The sequence below is a fragment of the Abrus precatorius genome, unplaced genomic scaffold, assembly GCF_003935025.1.
Source record: "Abrus precatorius isolate BTA unplaced genomic scaffold, Abrus_2018 Scaffold8, whole genome shotgun sequence".
Lineage (NCBI taxonomy): Eukaryota > Viridiplantae > Streptophyta > Magnoliopsida > Fabales > Fabaceae > Abrus > Abrus precatorius.
In genome coordinates this window covers 13,090,003-13,107,318 of record NW_020874428.1, presented here as the reverse complement: position 1 = coordinate 13,107,318, position 17,316 = coordinate 13,090,003, and the positions used below count along the sequence as shown (strand labels likewise).

The window sequence follows — 17,316 nt, the reverse complement described above, 5'->3', positions numbered from 1 at the left end:
CAATGTATTTAACAATAGTTAGTAAACCACGAGTAACTAAACAGTGGTTATTGAAGCGCAGGAAATTAATGGTGTTTATAAAAAACTACAGATAATTTACAGAGGTTAAATAACTATGGAAAATACAAAAATTATCTATGATTGTTCAAAATCGCAGGTAATCTATTTGCTACGCTTAAATTAACTACGATTTTGTCAACCATGGGTAACATCATTTATGGCAGTTTAAACCCTCATTAATGTCCTAATTAATCATGGGTAAAGCATCCTCTTCTTGCAGTGTAGTGCTTCAAAATTTTTTTTTTTGAATTGATTAAGTTTATCTACTTTTAAAATTTTATAAATTTAATCTTTTTGTCAATTTTTTCTGCCTAAAACACTTAAATTATTATTATTATTATTATTATTATTATTATTATTATTATTATTAGTTAAAATCTAGTAAATTTAATTATTTTAATTATTTAAAATCACTTTCGTCAAAACACACTAGTCCAAATATTAAATTTTAGTCAAAATTTTGTTTCATTAAACTCTAATCTCACATATTTATTTCTTTTCGAATTTCTCTAAATTTTTTACTTCTAATACGTTTAAAATTTTAGATATAATAAATATATCATAAAATTCTCGATTATTTAGACAAAAAATAATTTAAGTAATATAAAGTCATTAAAAAATTAAATTAAAAAAGTGATAATTTATTTATTCTTATGAAATCACACAACGCTTAAGTCATGTTTAAGTTATAATATAGTATAATTTATCTTCTATATTTCTTTCAATTATTTTGTGAGAGAATATCAAACTTTTCTTCAAACTAAATAGCGTTAAGCACTAGTAAAAAAGAAGAAGAAGCTAAATAGCATTAAACAATTTGAATAACTAAGAAAAGATACTACAAATCTTTTTTTCTATAATATCTTGTACTTAATATGAAGAGATTATGTTGAAATAATAGTTGTCTTTTAAAAGGATACTCATAAAATACCTATAGCATCTCTTGGAGAGGTTGAATTGTGTTGAGTCTAAGACCATCTTGACCTTTAGTTTTAGTAAAAGCATATACAAATGACTAGATGTAGAAAGAAGAAAAAATGGTAAAATTTGTTAAGCATACAAAATTTTTATCTAAACAACTACATGAATATATATAAAGATAAGTTAAATATATTATGTCATTTAATAAAAGAGAGCGTGTGAACATAATGACAAATTAAACAAAAAGGTGGTTTAATTGTGAGTTTGTCCAATTGTGAAAAATATATATAATTCAACTAAAAGCTTAATTTATACATATAAAAGAAATCAAACACATGAATTAATTAAATTTAGACGATTTTCTTGAGATTTATGCATAACACCAAAGATGGATATGAATATGAACGTTCCTTTTATTGTGTTAATTGTCTCAAGCCTCAAATGGCAAGTTTATGCAAAATAGTTGACATACTAACTTTGTTATCAATCCTAATGATTCAAAATAACTTTTATACATGAAGATATAAAATTAATGTATTTACAATAGGTTCATGTTCCACCATTTAAAATAAATATTTTGAAGGTTAACTTTTTTATTCTTGCCTTCCTTAATTGAAGTGATTGAAATATGTTATTTTATAATTAGACATAACTTTTATTATTTTATGATGAACAATATTTTTTTCTTTTTTATTTCCTATTCTTTATCTAATTGGGTTAATTTTTAATAGGTTATAAATTATTTTGTTTTAAAAAATAGAGTTTGCCTAAGTGTTCTAAGAAAAAATCATGTGTGTTTCTCTTAGGCAATTGAATAAATATTTAGATAATTATACAATAATAATTGCCTCTTAGCTTATTGTCTAAGCCCCATGTTGGCATTCTAGGCCAATTTGGAATGGTTACTTATACAATGAAAGTGAACATAATTGATTTCTAAAGTCACCTATAGGACAATTATTGCAAAAACTATTTTTAAAGTAGTTGGAAAATGATTAACGTATGCAACCTCTCTAAAAAGTAACTACTCTCAAACATTTTATATAATGTGTCTTCTTAGAGTGTTTAGAAGTGTTTTCACAACTAATACTAAACTATTTCAAATACTTTTTCTAGTGTAGTGTCTTTTAAGTTTGTGAAAAGTTTGTTGTGATTTGTAAAAAGTTTGAAAATGATTTATTTCTATTTTTGTGTTTTTTTTTCTTTTTAGATTGTAAATAATACTTAATGTAGATCTCACTTAATTGTATAATACAAGAAAAAAGAACTTCCAATGACTTGCTTGTAATGGTCACTTATAATAATCAATAATTAAAATCACTAAAAATGTAACACCTTAAATTTAATTTTTAAAATAAATAAATTTCACAATATGTGAGAATAAATAAAAATTTTCATTTAATTGTTCCCAACACACAATTTCATTAAAGTATTTCAAAATAAGGATGGATTACAAGTTTGAATCAATCATTGCTATAGGACTTAATTAATACATTTCAATTCTAAGAATAAATATTTTAAGCCCTATAGCAATATCATCCATTCCTTTACTAAGCCCGGTGCTGATTGTCTTGGTCACTTGAAAGATAAATGTAAGGGTGAGTACTCTACACTATCACACACAAGTATAGAGACTCACATCACCTTGAACATTTCACAACAATTACTAATATGATAAAATTACATTTAAACAACCATCAATCCATCACTTTCAATAATACTTACACATAATTGTATATCAATTTACACACAGGTGTGCTCACTATACCATCAAACATTTCACACATATACATGCACTCACTACACGTTAGCCACGCTCACTATGGCACTGTGATTATAGATTCCTGATGCCCTCAACCTCAGGGACTTACTTAATTTCACATTATAGATGGTTGTTGGATAGCTTCCGTTCCACAGATACAACATGTGCGATATTGAGGCCTCAAGCAAAGATGTTATTCAGAGGCCAAGTTAGGAGGAGAGTGTGTGGGCTGTGGTGCACCCACGCTCACTGTTGGCATTACCACCACTCTCTCTTCCCCAAGGTATTTTTACCGCTCTCATCTTCCACACCCTCAGTGTATCACTGAACCATTCATAGCTTCTAACATATTCAAATATATTCACATTCACAATTCATCATGCATTTTACACACACATTTCATTTATCTCATATTATTCATTCTCAATCAAAGGCACAACATCCACATAATATTCAACCACACAGTTTTCATCATAATCTCCCTACAACCATTCATTTCATCACACACAATGCCTGCCACATCTACCACATTATCCTCAAACATCAATCACACTATTTCTATTCTAATTTTACCACAATCAAGTCATTTTACGATACATTGTACATAAACACACAACATCTTCCTTCACAATCCATACCCATCACTTCATTTTCATTAAAACACACGCATTGCTTTATCTATCAATATAAACGAATTCAAGACATAAAGAGATGAGGTAGAGTCCCTCCTTACCTCGAATTGAAGACCTAACATGATACGATGAAAGTGCTCCTCATATGAACTTTCGTCCAAAATATAGGGAAAATCCTATGAGAAATCGAGACATCAAAGAAAAGGGATGAAAATCCAAAAATCCTAACTCATAAACTCACCTTCAAATGCCCTAAACTCGATTTCAACCTTCAATCTAGCTACCCAATAGCTTTGGAGGCAATTTAATTAGTAAAAACGGGTTGGACATCGAAAGAACAGAGAGAGATCTCGAAAGGGAAAGTGAAAAATGAATTTTTCAAACCCTAAACCCCTCAAATACCCCTCTAGTCGCGACATTCTCGCTACAGTGAGACATCTCTCACTGCCTTGTTGCAATGATACCTTCTCTCGCTACAGTGAAAATATAAGAGGAAACTGCACTATGATTTCTGTAGAATCTCGCTACAGCAAGACTGCACCCAGAAAATACCCTCTCTCTGTTGCCTTCTCGTTACAGCGACAATATCTCACAGTTTACACTCAGCCTATTCTCCTTAATCAATCCTAACCAACCACAAATCAAATATTCTCATTCCAACCATCATATACAAATACATTTATACGCACCCATATGTATTTACACATATCAATGTCAATATCATACAAATCAAAATGCATATTCACTTAGAAATTCATAATATACATATATTAATCAACAAAATAGATTATAAAACTCAGGGCATTACAAAAAACATTATTTGTTATGATAAACGACTATAAGTCTAATTGCTCTAAATTTTTTTTTTTGTAATCGATGAAATTAGTCATTAATTAAAAATAAATAACAAAAAAACTTTATCAACTACATTGACAATTATCTAATGACAAAATATTTTATTTTTGTAATAACAACTAAATTATTTTTCATTGAATTATTTTATTAAATTAAAAATTAATTTAGAAATTGATATTTTTTATTGTTAAATTTTATGTCCCTAAATCACACTTAATTCTTTTTCTATTTATTAAATCACTTCAAGAAAATAATTTATTAATGTTCCTTATCATTTTCTTCAAGTATTTTTTTCCTTATTCATAAGTCTTTTGACTTTTGTAAAATTTCCATGTAAATATATTTTATAACTTCTCTGCTTAACAATGGTTGTTTTACAAGTTTTTTTTTTTTGAAGTTTTTCAACCACCCATGCTTATGAGGCATGCTACTTGTTAAAAGTTATGTTATAATTATTATTATGCTTATATGTTGTGATTTTGTGGCTATAAGTAACATTAGTCCACGGATAATATATCTTTCTTTGTGTTTTTTTCTTTCGCTAAATAAGTCATTTTTCACCACTTAATATCTCTTCCAAGGTAATTTGTGTAATTTACATTCTTTTTAAAGAAAATTTCATGTCAAATTTTAAATGAATATGACAAGATTATACGTTTTCATTGAACTTTAGGTATAGTCTTTTAGTTAATATATAATTTTCTTCATTAAAAAGTAAGATGTTCAATTCCTTAAATTTCTATGATTTTTGTAACATCTTCATTTTTTTTACTATATATTTATTTTATTTGTTATTTTATTTTGATATTTTTCAAATAGGAAATTTGAAATTATGAAAATTACAGAATGTCTCGCTCAAGTAAGACTGGTCATTTTGGACCACTCGCTGTAGGGCACTCTCGCTTAGGTGAGATTGGATAATATCACCTCAACTATCCTCTCGTCCAGATAAAAAAGTATCTCGCTCACAAAGTTGGGAGTTTATCAGTGAATGGCTTCAGTTTTTATTTCTTCTTATTCTCAAGTTGTTCTTCCTTGTCCTTTTTCTTCATATTCCATGCTTCACAAAATTTAAAGGATGAGAAGCAACATTGACATCACTTACAAAGTTGCAGGATTTTTTGCTAGAGAGGTACTTTAGAGAACTAAAAACTTGAAAAATTATTTTCTTATCCCCTAGCCTTAAGGTGAGCTTCCTTTCTTGGATGTGTATGATGACTCTTGTAGTGGCCAAGAAGGGTATACTGTTGTTAGCAATCTACACTAGCAAGTGCACTAGGATTGCAGCAAGTGATGAGTAAAATTAAGATCCAAATATCGTCTCCACAGGGAATTTAGATTCAAGTATCACTTCATAGAATTATAACCATTTAAGCTTTTTCGAAATTGTAAGGAGAGTGGTAACATCTAATAACAGCAAACTGGAACAATTAAAAGTAAAATGAACTTGCAGCAAACAAGACAATGCACACACAGTTATGTGATAACAGAGGGAGAAACCATAGCTAGGGAATTGCTTCACCAAAACTCCAATGTTTAATCAATAAAGTTCTGAATTAACAAGCAATTGGAAAGAATGACAATCAGTTTCACTTTATACTATTCAGAGGTTAATTCCTTAACTTAGTGAACCTAACATTCAATTAAACCATTCTAATTCCTTAGATCTAATTCAATTCAATGTTGCTTTAAGTGTAAGAAACCAAAAGATTGCAAGATCAAAGTTCCTTATCCCTAAGAAAACTAAAATCTCGGTGATTGGTTTAGATCTGAAGAACAAATTCAATTTCCATTGACAAAGGTTCCTCTGAATTTAGTTAATCAAATTTCCATTCAATTCACACGTGAAGTTCAGAATCAATCACTCAATCTATTCCAAAGCTTGAAATCCAGATCCAAATCAATTCAACATGTTCATTTCAGATCTACAATCCCTAACTATGAACGAATTACACAGCCATGGCAGCAGAAGAAGAAAAAGAAAGAGAAGAAGAGAAGAAGAAACTCAGAAACGCCATGGAAGCTTGCTCCACTCCAATTCCTCTTCGTGAAGCTCCAAGATCTGAATCCCCACTCCTCTCTCTCACTTCTTCTAACCAGAAACTAACTAAAAAAACTGAAAATGAACAGAATCCCTTTTTTTCGGATCGCTTCTGGTATTTATAAAATTTCCCAGACTTTCACGTCATCACTTTTATAAGAAATAGTAGTTACGCAGAGAGTTTTTGGTTGCGCGTTAACACTTTTCCCAGAAATAGTGGCCACGCGCATTTTCCTGATATTGAGAGCTCTCTGGAACTATCACTCTTGATGATAAAAGTGACAACGCAGAGCCAAGGTAGTTGCGCGTTATCACTTTTTCTGATAAAAGTGACTACGCGCAGCTCGCCAAGTTGAAGACTCTCTGGAACGATCACTTTTGATGACAATAGTGGTTACGCAGAGCTTTCCTGATATTTTGCCTCTCTGGAACTATCACTTTTACTGATAAAAGTGGTAACGCCCAGGCTGCAATTTCTTATTCTTGAGTTTTTGGAGTCCAGACTTGTTTCTTTCCTCTTCCTTGTCATCAAACTTCCATGAATATGATCCTTGCTCAATTTATTCCTACAAAAACAAGATTAAAAACTTAATTCCTAAGCAAAAATTTCACAATTGCTAAAATAACTACATATGTAAACAAAATTCAATTCCTTCTCTTTTTCTAAGTTTTTCTGCTTTCTTTATATATTTTTCTTATCATTTGTGTTAGAATTATGCTAAAATATCGGTCAAAATATGGATTCATCACTACCCCAAACTTGAATTTTTGCTTGTCCTCAAGCAAATCAAACTAAACCAAGGGTAATTCTTCCACTTTTAAGAAACCATTTCACAACTGCTATATCAGAATTTTCCAATTTGCAATTCTGTGTTTTCTGTAAAATTTTCAATCAAGATATTCATCAAATTACTCATCATTGCAATCACAATGCATTCATCAAATTTTAAGCAATAATTGCTATCTAAATGAATATATCATCCAAGTTCATGTGAGAAACATTAAAATCATGATCACTTCTCACTGGACAGTGTTTCCCTCAATTCTCAGCAGTGTTTAAGTACTATTTTCTCTCTTTAATCATCAATTCAGCTACACTCTACCATATGCTTGCCCAATTTCTCTATCTCCTCTGCTTAGTACAGCCAATCACACATCAAGAGGACTTTTTACAATTTATAACAGGGCTTAGGTTAAGGTAGATACTGAACAAAATAAGAAACAAGTTGCAATTTCAAAAGATCAGAAGCATTTTGAGTGAATGACTTTAAAACTAGTCTGGTTTAGCATCAATTCACATTAAATTCCTCAGTTATGCAGCAGACTAATCGTTTTTGTGCAGCAAAAAGAGTTTTTATTTTCCTTTTTCTTTTTTTTTTCTTACTTCCATTTACTCTTTTCTTTTCATTGAATTTCTTTTTCTTTTTCTCTGCAACAGTTTACTGCTGATTTCTTCTTTTTGATCTCCATTTTGCTCTTTTCAACTCAGATTCTATTTTTGAACTCATGTTTTCCACAGTTTTGCTGCATAATTTTTAATTTTTCTGCAGCACTTTTGTTCTTTCGTTCTGAATTTTTGAACTCAAACTTAGATAGCTTGCTACTCCCCTACCCCAAACTTAAAATTTTGCTTGTCCTCAAGCAACTTAATTGGATGCTACCCCAAACTTAGTTTTAAAACTCATTCTTGATTAAACTCACAATGCCTTTGATCAATTTGAATGGTAAAATTGGTTTTTCAGCAAGGCGTGTAATGAAGTTAACTCAAGAAAAGGGAATATTAAGCTCAAAAGGGGTAAACTAGGGCAATTACTCATAAGGGAAGGCATTTTAGGCTAACTAAGTATATCAAACATGGCCTCTATCATGTGTGTGAGAACTGTAACATGCATATTCAATTAAGAACAAGGGCAAGTTCTAGAGAATGCAGTAAAATCTGATTAATCACACAAGGAAAGAAGTAGGTAGCTTAAGTCTCACTAGGCATTTATAAGTGATCATGTGGATTAATGAAAACACAATGCACTTTTCAGAAATATATGCACCTAGTGGCAACTGCCTCATTTTTGAAAATACAAGTGTGATTTCATTTTGAGAATGGGAAAAACAACTTAAAGAAAAATTTTCAAACAGAATTCACAGCCAGTAGTTTATTATTTATTCTAGTATTTTGGTGTTTTTCAACAACAATTCAGTGTAATGTGAGGCTACACATGAATAAGAGGTAGAGAATGAAACCCCCATTTCATGGCAGCTTGTGCAAGAGTCACCATCCAATGTGTGTGAGTGTTGTGTGTGGTATTCTCTGCACAAAAACACCAGATTTCCATTAACTTGCAGCAAGATAAAGGTATTTAGTTAAGAAGCTAATATAATTGCAAAATAGGTAAGTGAAAATTAAACCAAATTGTACCAATTAGTGATTACAACCCAAAAAGTTTAAACTACCAGAAATTTACAAAAAATCTAATAACAGAATTTAAATTCCTAGACTAATCTTCTGCTGCATCTTCTTCCTCTGAGCTTTCCTCTTCAAAACCTTCTTCTTCTTCTTCTTCTTCTTCTTCTTCTTCTTCCACTACTTCTTCAAATGGTGGCTGAGGAAAGTGGGTTCTGTATATTGGCATATTCTTGAAAACAGAAGAACGAAGGCACTGGGCATTCTCTGCTAAGTCTGGAGTATGATACATTTCTTCTTTGGTCATTCCCAATTTCTGACCAATATTTAGCATAATACATTCCATTAGCATGACTCCAGCTTTGAGGCTATTATGTAGCTCAGTCTGCCTTTCAGCAAGTTGATTCTGCCCTTCAGCTAGCTGCTTCAGAGTGTCCTTCATCATCATTGGTTTCTCTTTCTTGAATTGTGAAGGAATTGGGGCTGCAGAAGTGCAGGAAATAGTTGCATAAATCTCTTTGATCAGAGCTGTAGAAATGGATGGTGCAGCTCTGATTTTCTCTTGATAATCACCAAACTCTACTCCTGCGTCTTCACAAAGTAGTGTAATTACTGAAGGAAAGGCTAATGAATCCCTTTTTGTCTTCAGTATTCCCAAGATACAGTCGCTTATTACTTCTCCCACATCTATGTAGATGTTGGAGACTATGGCAAAAAGTAGAGCAGCCCTCTTCACAGCTAGTGTGGAGCTATGTTTGACAGGCATGAACGAATTTAAAATAAACATGCTCCATACTTTGGCAAAGGGCAGAAGATTCTTGGTGACAATATGCTTTGGCTTCTTAGATTGGTTGAGCTCCCATGTGGTGCCTGGTTTCCCAATCCTTTCCAGAATTTGCATAAAATCAATATCTGGACTTTCCTTAAATGTTTTGAAGTCCAGCTGTGCAGCATGTTATGCAGAATTAACTTCCAGCACCCTGTTGATATTTGCTGGTGAGAAGTCAATTCTCATGCCCTTGACCATGAAGCTGAACTTAGGGGTTCCTTTCCCTTTAAACCTCATGGCATTGGCATAGAATTCCTGAGTTATTTCCCTCCAACCCAGGCCAGCTGTTGCACAGAAGAATTCCCAGCCTCTTTTCTGGATTTCCTCTTTAAATTCAGGATAGTTGTTCCCAGCTATTTGGAATGCTCTGTCAGGAACAATTTTTCTTCTTAGAATATTGGCTCTGAAAAAGTTTTCATGAGCCAAACTTCTGAATCTCGGATCATGTGTGGCTGGTGGTGAGGATCCTGAAGGTACAGCTGTTCTTGGTGGAGGTGATGGTGTAGGTGAGGGTGCAGGTGCAGGAGATCTGGTTGAAGGTGGTGGAGAAGGTGAGGGTGAAGATGTTCTTGTCTGAGGTGAGGGAGAAGGTGAGGGTTCAGATATCTGAATAGGTGAAGAGCTTGAGACACCATCAGTTCTGACCCTTTTTGATGCTGCAGCTTGGAGATTTCTGCTGGATCTTCTTGTTGGGGTCATGGAATATGCAGCTCGCTTCTTCTTAGGGGTGGTTGAAGATGCAGCTTGCTTCTTCTTAGGAGGACCCACAAGTGTGTTGAATGAAGTCCTAACCATTTTGGAATTTTCTGCATTGAAGGAGTAATTGTCAGTTAAAAATTTTAGAAACAAGAATAATCCTATACAGCAGAAAATTTAATCAAGCAGTTTGCAGAAATTAAAATTTTCTAATACTTCTCATCATGCAATCTGCTAATAGAACCAACACCCAATTGCACAACTTATTCAAAACATGCAAAATCTAACAGTAGAATTTCAGAGTGCACACTCTTATCAATTATCAGGGTAACGCAGAAAGATAATTACATGCTTTGACCAAAATTTCAAATTGATTTTGCGTTGACAGCCAAAATTCCCAAGTTGTATTCATTTTGCAATCAAGTATGCATTTCAGATAATCCCAATTTAATGTCTAACTCAATTTCAGCACAGCTATGTATTCTAATTTTCAATTCTACAGTTTCAAAAAGTTCTGTTGCTATCAGTTCAGCTTCTGCAGAAATGTGGTTCATAATATATGCAATGTAATTTCAATTATCCCATCAGACTAACATACATGACAGAGAGCAGCTATCTGAAGTATTATCCATTCTATTTTGAACCAAATAGCCTCAGAATTTGAAATTAAGTTTGCTGTCAGGACATGTATTATACAATGCACATAATAGATGCTCAATCATTAATTCATCACATTCAGAGAAATTTAGATATTTCTAAGCTGAAAATTCAAGATGTGTTCACTATCATTAAAAATTAGGGTAGCGCAGAGCAATATTTTCAAGTTTCAACCAATTTTCAAACATAATTTGTAACCCAATCATTCTCAGCAAAAAGTTATTCCATCAAAGTAGTGCAGAATTACTTGTCCTGGTATTTTCCTAACATTTGATTGCATTACATGCAGTGTATGTTTGCAATTAATCTCATTCAACAGTCTTAGCTCAAACAACTTTTCACTGAATTCTTTTTAGGTCATCCCAATTTTTGCAGAACTTTTATTCAATTATGTACAATGCAGATTCGAATGCTCTATAAATGACAGGGAAGACTTCTTCAGTGTATTGCTCCTACAGTGCCTCAGTACCCTATTCTACATTTTTCCAGGTTTGTAAACAGAGAAAACCCTAGCTACAGTTACAGAGGGATGAGAGTAAGTGTACCTTGCAGGAAGATGCAGTATTGAATGAGAAATGTTGGTTGATTCTAGGTCGACGCACACAGAGAGTGAGAATTGCAGAGAAAACTTAGACAGAGATGAAGTTTCAAGCATGAAAAGTGTGTGTGCGTGCTCAGGTTAGGGATTATATATGGTTACGCTGGGCACGTGACAAATTTTTTTTTTTTTAAAAAAAATGAACGTTGTAAAATTAATTGATCCCAGCGTAATCACTATTATTCAAAAGAGTGAATGTTCCAGAGAGTGAATTTTTTTCAGGGTGAGGTGCGCATTATCACTATTGCTAAGCAAAGTGATAACGCGTAGCAAAGTGATAACTTTTTTTCAATAAAAGTACTAATGCAGAGATATTAGAAGTTTACTTACTTGTGCGTAGTCACTCTTGACAGAAAAAGGAAGCATTCCAGAGAGCTCATTTTCCCATCTGTCTCTGCGTGATCACTTTTATCAGCAAAAGTGATTGTTCCAGCAGAAAACCTCAAATTGCATTCTCTGCGTAGCTTCTTTTCTGCAATAAAGTGACTCCTCTCATTAATCAATTACCTCTAAAACCTCAATTAATTAAATTTTCACTCTTGAATCCATCAAATACACACTCTTCACATTGAATCTCAGTTCAAGTATCTCAATTATGCCTCAGAAAATCAGATTCAGTGGACTATTCACATACATTATGCAGAAACTTCCAGAAATTGGTAAAATCAGATTATGCAGAATCTTGAACTCTTAACTACACATTCACCTCATCAATTTTCAGATTAAACAAACAAATGCACCTCAGAAACTCAGATTCAGCAATATTTGTGTAGAATTTTTGCAGCATATCAGAAATTTACAAAACAATAATATGCAAAATTTTAAAAACACTATAGAAAGCTTAAACTGGGTTAGAAATGTGAGTTGCCTCTCACAAAGCGCTTCTTTAATGTCACTAGCTTGACATTAGTTGTTCCTCACTCAAGAGGAACCAATTTCAAGCACGATATGTTTCTTGCAAACTCTTCTCCATGATAGATCTTCAGTCTTTGGCCATTGACCTTGAATTCCCTCCCTGTTTTCTGATCTTCTATAAGAATTGCTCCAAAGGGAGAGGTTTCCTTTATTAAAAATGGTCCAGACCATCTAGATTTCAATTTCCCTGGAAATAATTTTAATCTTGAATTGAATAACAGCACTTGCTGGCCAGGTCTGAAATCTTTTTGCAGAATGAACTTGTCATGGATTCTCTTGGTTCTTTCTTTGTACAACTTTGCATTCTCATATGCTTGCTGTCTGAATTCCTCTAATTCATGCAGCTGCAGAACTCTCTTCCTTCCAGCATTTGACAGATCGAAATTAAGCCATTTTGTAGTCCAATATGCTCTATGTTCCAACTCTAGGGGTAGGTGACAGGCCTTTCCAAATACTAACTGATATGGAGACATCCCAATTGAAGTTTTAAAAGCAGTTCTGTATGCCCACAATGAATCATCCAGCCTCTTTGACCAATCCTTCCTTGAGCTGTTCACTACCTTCTCCAGAATTTGCTTGATTTCTCTATTTGAAACCTCCACTTGTCCACTTGTTTGTGGATGGTAAGGAGTAGCAACCTTATGCTTCACACCATATTTCATTAATACAGCTTCAAGATACTTGTTGCAGAAGTGAGTACCTGCATCACTTATTAGCACTCTAGGCACACCAAATCTTGAAAAAATGTTCTTTCTTATGAAAGAAATCACTACCTTTGCATCATTTGATCTTGTGGGAATTGCTTCTACCCATTTAGACACATAATCCACTGCCACTAGAATGTATTCGTGTGAAAATGATGGGGGAAATGGTCCCATGAAATCAATCCCCCATACATCAAACAATTCCACTTCTAAGATGTTGGTTAATGGCAGCTCATGTTTTCTTGAGATATTTCCAGTTCTTTGACATTTGTCACAGTTTTCTACATACCTTTTGGCATCTTTGAAGAGTGTAGGCCAAAAGAAACCTGCTTGCAACACTTTTGCAGCAGTTCTTGAACTTGCATGGTGGCCTCCATATTCTGAATTATGACAATGCCATAATATCTCAGCTTGCTCACTTTGTGGAATGCATCTTCTAAGTAACCCATCTACTCCAATTTTGAACAAGTATGGGTCTTCCCACACATAGAATTTGCTGTCATGTAGGAACTTCTTCTTTTGCTGCCAAGTAAACCTCTTTGGTATGAATTGAGTGGCTTTAAAATTTGCAATGTCAGCAAACCAAGGTATGTTATCCACTGCGAACAGCTTTTCATCTGGAAATTCTTCATTTATTTCCAATGATTCAGTGGTTGAACTCTCCAAGGGTAATCTGGATAGGTGGTCAGCAACACTGTTTTCTTTTCCTTTCTTGTCTTTGATCTCTAGCTCAAATTCTTGGAGGAGTAGAATCCATCTTAATAATCTGGGCTTTGCATCCTGTTTTGTCAAGAGATATTTAAGAGCAGCATGATCAGTGTATACAATCACTTTTAAACCCATTAAATATGATCTGAACTTATCAAAAGCATATACAATAGCTAAAAGTTCTTTTTCTGTTGTTGTGTAATTCACTTGTGCAGGATTTAACACTTTGCTTGAATAATAGATAGCATGTAATTTCCTATCTTTTCTCTGTCCTAAAACAGCACCCACTGCACTATCACTTGCATCACACATGAGTTCAAAAGGTAGTTTCTAATCTGGTATTGCAAGAATAGGTGCAAAAATCAGTTTTTCTTTTAAAACAGAAAATGCATGCAAACAATTATCATCAAATATGAAATCTGCATCCTTTATAAGTAAATTACTCAAGGGTTTAGCAATCTTGGAAAAGTCTTTTATGAATCTTCTATAAAAACCAGCATGTCCTAAAAAACTTCTAACTCCCTTAACATTGATAGGTGGAGGCAATTTACTAATGACTTCTATTTTAGCTTGGTCCACCTCCATTCCTTTCTCTGAAATTTTGTGACCAAGGACAATGCCTTCTTGTACCATGAAATGGCACTTTTCCCAATTTAACACAAGATTAATGTCTTGACATCTCTGCAAAACAGTGGATAGATTAGCTAAACAATCATCAAAAGAATCACCAAAAACAGAGAAATCATCCATGAACACTTCTATGATGTTTTCTACCAAATCAGAAAAAATAGAAAGCATGCATCTTTGGAAAGTGGCAGGGGCATTACACAAACCAAATGGCATTCTCCTATATGCAAAGACTCCAAATGGACATGTAAATGCAGTTTTCTCTTGATCTAAAGGATCTACAGCTATTTGATTATATCCTGAATACCCATCAAGAAAACAATAAAATGAATGTCCAGCAAGTCTTTCTAACATTTGATCTGCAAATGGTAGTGGGAAATGATCTTTTCTAGTTGCATCATTTAATTTCCTATAGTGTATGCACATTCTCCATCCAGTCACAGTCCTAGTAGGGACAAGTTCATTCTTTTCATTAGGTACAACTGTCATACCACCTTTCTTTGGAACAACTTGGACTGGACTTACCCAATTGCTGTCAGAAATTGGGTATATTATTCCTGCATCTAACAGCTTTATGATCTCTTTTTTAACTACCTCTTTCATGGCTGGGTTTAACCTCCTTTGTGGCTGCACAATAGGCTTAAAATTCTCTTCAAATAAAATTCTGTGCTTACAAAATGAGGGATTTATACCTTTCAGATCTGCAATACTCCAGCCAATTGCAGATTTGTGTTCTCTTAAAATTCTGAGCAATTTTTTCTCTTGTTCTTCCTTAAGTTCATTATTGATGATGACTGGATTTTCATGTTTCTCATCCAGAAATGCATACCGCAGGTGTGAAGGGAGTTGTTTCAGTTCTAGCCTTTGCTTTCCCTCTTCTTTATCATCCTTTTCTAGCTTCTCCTTCACTGAATTTTCTGCAGATTTTCGAATTGGCAGAGCTTCTAGTTGCTGCTGCACTTCCTTAATGCATTCTTCATGCAGAAGTTCAGATTTGTTGCTTCCTACAGATATTATTTCTTCTAACACAGCAAGTTCATCAATTTCATTAATATGGTATTGTGTAATGAAAGCATCCAGTATATCTACCTTCATACATGTGCTATCTTCAATTGGATATTTTAAAGCTTCAAACACATTAAATATTACCTTCTCATCTTGAACTCTAAGCATAAGTTCACCTTTCTGCACATCTATTAAAGCTCTCCCTGTTGCAAGAAATGGTCTCCCTAGGATCAAAGGAATGTTAGAATCCACCTCCATGTCCAGAATTACAAAATCTGCAGGAAAAATGAACTTGTCAACTTTAACTAATAAATCTTCAACAACTCCATATGGATAAGTGTATGATTTATCAGCTAGCTGCAGTGTAATGTTGGTGGGCTTCACTTCCTCTATGCCAAGTTTCTGCAGAACAGCCAATGGCATCAGATTTATGCTTACTCCCAAGTCACACAATGCTCTTCCCACAGTGCAGTTTCCTATTTCACAAGGAATGCTAAATGATCCAGGATCTTTCAGCTTTTGAGGAAGCTTTCTCTTGAGAATGGCACTGCACTACTCTGTCAAAGGTACTGTTTTATCATGCTCTAGCTTTCTTTTTCTGGAAAGTAGTTCTTTCATAAACTTTGCATATGAGGGCATTTGCTCCAAAGCTTCTGCAAAAGGAATGTTAATTTGTAATTTCTTAAAGACATTCATAAACCTTTCAAATTGTTCCTCTTGTTTAGGATTCTGAACTCTTTGAGGATAGGGCAGCCTTTTGTATTTTTCTGGATCTATTGGCTTACAAGCTTCCTCAAAGAGTTGCTTTTTGGTTTTCCTTTCAGAATTCATGGGAACTTTTTCTTTTTCTTCTGAATGGTCTTTCTTCAATAGCTTAAAATTTCCTTGTTGCAGATCTTGTTCAATGTTTCTTTCTGCTACATCATTTACTTTCTTTTCTGCTAGTTTAGGGCTTGCAACTACAGCTCCACTCCTTGTAGTTATGGCTTGACATTGCTCTTTAGGATTGATTACTGTATTGCTTGGAAATCTTCCTTCATCCCTGTTGGATAATTGTTCAGCTAATTGTCCAATCTGTGTCTCTAGTTTCTTCATGGAAGCTTCCTGGTTTTTGAAGCTTGTTTGAGTCACCTTCATGAATTGTAGCATAGTCTCTTCCATCTCAGTCAACCTCTCATTCATAGGTCTGGAAAATTTTTGATTTCCTTGAGGTTGAGTGGATGAATTCCTCTGAAAATAAGGCTGTTGTGTTGCTGGACCTGCATTAGAAAAAGGCAAATTTGAATTATAATTCTTTGCAGCAGAATATTGATTATTCCAATTAGAATACTGCTGAGTTCTATTATTTGAAAATTGAAATCCAGGGGGATATGATGGCTGTTGTCTCTGAAAATTATTCATATAATTCACTTGCTCTTGTGGTTCACTTGTGGATGCCTCACATGCACCATTTGCATGGTTCCCTCCACAAAAGTCACAACTTAGCTGACTGGTAGTCATACTCCCTGTTTGCAGATTGTTGATTTGTTGTGTTAAGGCAGCTAATTGTTCTGAAAACATTTGATTTTGTAGCTGATTTTGTGCAAGAAAAGTTTCCAGAACTTTAGCTTCATGACCGGAGTTTCTTCCTTGGTTCCTTGAGTTTGAATTCTGATACATTGAAGATGCCATCATGTCAATAATCCTCTGAGCTTCTTCCAAGGACTTTGTATTTAATGAACCTCCAGCAGCAGCATCAACCATTGTTCTTGTTATTGCATTCATCCCATTATAAAAAGTCTCTAATTGCATCCAATCTGGAATACAATGATGTGGACACCTTCTAAGCAGTTCTTTGTATCTTTCCCATGCTTCATACAGTGATTCTCCTTCTTGCTGCACAAAAGATGTAATTTCTCCTCTCAACTT

General features: G+C 33.7%; 1 non-coding gene across 1 annotated transcript; it reads left to right on the top strand.

Annotated features, from left to right (window-relative positions):
* The first annotated feature begins 17,209 nt into the window (after positions 1 to 17,209).
* On the top strand, positions 17,210 to 17,316 carry LOC113848597. Its single transcript, XR_003501861.1, has one exon. It is a non-coding gene; the product is annotated as a small nucleolar RNA R71 (small nucleolar RNA).